This window comes from Plectropomus leopardus, chromosome 3 (genome assembly GCF_026936395.1).
Source record: "Plectropomus leopardus strain MGB_pleo_1.0 chromosome 3, ASM2693639v1, whole genome shotgun sequence".
NCBI classification, from domain to species: domain Eukaryota; kingdom Metazoa; phylum Chordata; class Actinopteri; order Perciformes; family Serranidae; genus Plectropomus; species Plectropomus leopardus.
The window spans coordinates 7050365-7054746 of record NC_142178.1 but is presented as its reverse complement, the minus strand read 5'-3'; the positions used below and the strand labels follow the sequence as shown (position 1 = coordinate 7054746).

Genomic DNA, 4382 nt, shown 5'->3' with positions numbered 1-4382 from the left:
ATCACGATGACAAAGTTAGTTCATGCCACACCACTTTAGAAAAGTTGATAAGTATGAAAAGTGCAAATGTAACATATTCATGGTTGCAAAAACTTACAATGCCAGTATTTTCATCTTGCAAGAACAGACTGTCCTCACACGTACCCTGAGATCATGGTCCTCAGAAAGAAATACAGACTTGAATGGATGTACATGTGTACGTGTATTGGTGTGTGTGTGTGCGCGTGTGTGTGCGTGTAGCTGATGACCTGCAGGTGCTGATGGGTGATTCAAGTGATTGCAGAGGTGAGTCTCATCTGCTGATTGGAAGATAGTTGACAGATTGTGGCTTTAAAAGTCCAGAAAGGACAATCACTCTGTGGTTCCACTAGCTCTGTCTCCTTCTCTTTCTCTTTTTCCTCAATGAGAGCGCAGCTATTCAACTGTTGTGTGGTTTAACTGCTAATTGTTAAAGTTTTGGGCTTGTTTGCAGACAAGTGACAGCTTCATGCTGCAGTTGTGACAGCAGTGATTTGTAGGTAGGTATTAGGCAGCTCAAGCAGCCATCTTTTGTAACCAAGTGTGTTTCTTTGCTTTTGGGCATAATTTAACTTGACTTGCTTCTCACAATAGAAATAAAAACTGCTCCTCGAAACCTTCATATAAACTGGTCAGCCTTGGGAGAATTTGGTGAGTCTAACCAAGTCATGTCAGTCAAGTCAGGTTCACCCAGGCTGAGGCAAAGTAAATTTTTTATAAACGTGTCATGAATTTTCATCCATCTACTGCAAGGCTGCCTGGAGTATAGGATTGACCTTTTAACAAAGCTCAACGTGGACACCAACTGGACAAAAGGGAGTGTTACAGCCTCAATATCATGCAGAGTAGGAGAGCTTCCCCAGTTGATTTCATGCTTCAGCTTCAGAGGAGAAGTGGTTCATAACCTGCTGTGAAAAATACTTTGAAATGTACTGGGCAAAGAAAGTCCAAAATGTATAATTACTGGGTCAGTGAAGTCAAACAATAAATCTTTGTAGAATGATTATGTTGAGACAAAGAAAACCTAAAGCACTACAGTGCATTAATCTAAAGCACAAGATTTAGATGATATGATCATAGTAACACTTATGGCACTTAATAGCTGTAACCAATGTCAGATTTGCCTTGTTGTTGTTTTTTGTTTGTTTTTTTGTTATGTGTTGATATTGATTAACCCTTTGAGACCTCGAGTGACATCACTTTTCTTATGCTGCTTTCAGACACCTTTCACAAGTATTTAAACCTTTGAATCCTGAGAAAATTGATGTAATTTCTGCCACAAACCTGGTGAAAAAGGCAGCAAGCAACTTGAAATGTTCCACAAATTTCAAGAAATTCTAGATTAATAGATAATAGATTAAGAAAATCTTAAAATCTATCTGAAAAACACAAGGGAAAAAAAAGAAAGAAAAGAAAAGCTTGGGCAAAGCTATATTTTTCGCGTTTTATCATAATTACATGTTTAAAATTATGAGAATTGTTATGATTTTTAATCCCTTTTTCCAGGTCATTTCTTTTTTTAAAGTTATTTATTATTTATGTTTTCATTTTTTTCTTTTCTTTTTTTAAAACCAATTTTCATTTCATTTCTTCTTTTGTTGCTCATTGCCTTCCTCCCAGGTTTTTTTTCTTTTCATACCTAAAAGTAAGCAAAAAACATACTATTGACAGTAAAAAACATTATTATATTCCCCTGAAATTATTGTTAAATCTTTTGAATATCTACTGAAGATCAATACACAACCGTATTGTTAGTTTTTGATTGGATCTTATTTACAGTGTGGCTGCATTCAGAAGAAAAATAAAGTCTTATTTTTTTGTTTATTGCACAGTTGCTGGATGCGGCTCAGATATGCACAGTGGGGACCTTGGGGACCTTCAGTTGTAGAAGAACGGCACAGCTGGCTCAGTAATTTGCCTGGATTCAGTCGACCCCCCTGTTATTCCCAAACATCAGCCCGTTCCTTACAGAGGATGGGAAGTCTCTGCATTGTTATGGCACCTGTTCAGACTTCTGTATACCCTAAACACACACACACACACACTGTTTTCCACTGTTTTCCATTTCTGTGATTTCATGACCCGCTGCAGAGAACGGGAAACTTGCATAATCTCAGTCTCACAAGCTCAATATTACATCGCTTTGGTTTGCTCCCAGAGCAGATGGCAGCAGCAGAATGTAGGTCTCTGTTGGTTTCTGTGAAGGTGATGTCTGGAATCAGTTCATCTGGAGAAGGAGCCGGAAAATGTTCTTTTCACATATCTGAATGTTATAAATAGAAAACATCTGAGGCTAGTCGACTTTAAGAGGCTTCACTGGGGAGATCACGTAACTGCAGAAATGTCAAGCTACTGTATGTGCTATAGCTACTCTGCTGTGCATTGGAGCATGGCTTTACCATTTGTTAAAAGGGATAAACATGGGTTAAACATTATTTTCTACTATTTCAGATATAGCCTAGTAAACTGAATTTTTTGTGATCTTTTTACTTCATGATCATGTAAAACAGGAACAATCCAGTCACAAAAAAAAGTTGCATTGTACTTTTCTGAAGGCCACAGATATGTTAACATTTGCACGTTTATTAGAGGTCAACAAGCGGCTGTGCCCTTTTCCTTGCCTGTTTTCTGTTTCTTTTTTGTGTGCGCTTCTCCAGGTGCCACCCTCCTTTCTCCTCACCATGCAGAGAGTGATTGAGCACACCTGTGCTTGATCTGCTGATAAGGAGCGTGCAGTATTTAAGGACAAAGGAAGCCAAATATCAGAGCCAGTGCATCAGTGTGACAGCCGGCATGTTAGATTGAAGACGAAAGCAAGACTAGTTGGAGCACTGGGATTTGTGATCTTTACTCCTGTTTTGGAGGGAGGGTAGTGAACTTTTTGTGTATTTATTAATTTAGTTCTTTAATCAATTTGGTGATGCATTCTTTGTTTTTTTAAGGAAGTAGTGCTTGTTTTGTTTTTATTTTACATTTCTTTACAGATCTTCTTTAACACCTTTATTGCTTGGGTTTTTTTTACATAAAGTACAACATTTGCTTATACACACATTTCTGCTTGCCTTTTTTCTTTTTTCCAGTTTCACTTTTTAATTGTTACTCCCCTCATCCCCTGAGACTGATTGGAGAATATGATGTTATTATGGAGCAGATATGTTGACATTTTTTTATGTTAACATGTGGTTAGGTTTAGGCACAAAGAGCACTTGTTTGTGGTTTGGAAGAAGATTTTGTTTTGGCTGAAAATGACCATTTTGGGGACACAATCCTGCTAGAAAAAACATGCACTTTTGGTGCCTGCATCCCGCCAGGAAAAGAAGTAATGTCTCTATGAAAAGCAATTGCTTTTCATGCCAATAACCCGGCAGGACATGCAGTAATGTCAGGGTAAAAAACACAAATGCTTTTAATGCCACTTTCCTGGAAGGAAAAGCTTTGATATATGGGGGAAAAAAACAACTGCTTTTGGTATTCTTGCTGGAAAAACAGCCACAGGACACAACTTAACACCCACACATGCAGCTCTGCAGGCATCTCACCTTCACCTAAGCATCACACCATCCACCATCCACTTAACCACCAGATGACAAAGTCAGCTTATATGCCATGTTGGTTTGCAGCAATGCATTCAGATATTTTGCTCTGGTGACTGGGCTGATAAGAAATGTGTTCCCTCCTTTGTAAGGCAAGACCCCACAATTCATCTCAGCATGATGCTTGATGCTGCAAATGTATAGTGTGTCAAGCATTAAAGGTGGGATAGAAATTACACATCTAATCGCACATACTGTCAATGTCATCATTTTCCTGCCTGGTCTTTAACCATACAAATGCAATCATGTGAAAAATCTTAGCAGAAAAAAACAACATTCAAATAGACCTTCAAGGGTGTCACAGTTTATGAAAGAGTGTATTTTTATGTGAAACCTATCATAATATCTATGCATGAATAACACCTCGTACAAACTCCTCTTCCGAAGAGTTTTCCTTTGAGAAAACACTCAAGAACAAGTGCTGCCAATCTCTGCCAGATGAAACGTGAAAATTAAGTGAAGTAAATTAGCTGTTATTGTAAGGGACTACAATAAAGGGAAACATTCCTCTGGGACCACAGATGGGTGTAGATATACTACAGATGCAGCATAATTAATGATATACAGTGTTGTGAAACATTGAAAGTGAAAGCGCTTTAAAGGTGATAACAAGCTGACAACTACAGCATATAACAAGACAAAAAGTTTTGTGATATATGTCTTGTTAAAAAAGCTCCACTAATTTTGAGACTGTAACCAAATTGCACTTGTGACAGTTTGCGTGTGAGATTGTGATGCATTATCAGTGAAAACTGAGATCTTAGAAGAATA

The 4382-nt window shown here is 37.9% G+C and overlaps 1 long non-coding RNA gene across 1 annotated transcript; it reads left to right on the top strand.

Annotated features, from left to right (window-relative positions):
• The first annotated feature begins 354 nt into the window (after nt 1–354).
• Nucleotides 355–3637, top strand: LOC148189873 (uncharacterized). Its single transcript, XR_015776126.1, has 3 exons — nt 355–518; nt 613–669; nt 1851–3637. It is a non-coding gene; the product is annotated as an uncharacterized LOC148189873 (long non-coding RNA).
• Nucleotides 3638–4382: the final 745 nt, after the last annotated feature.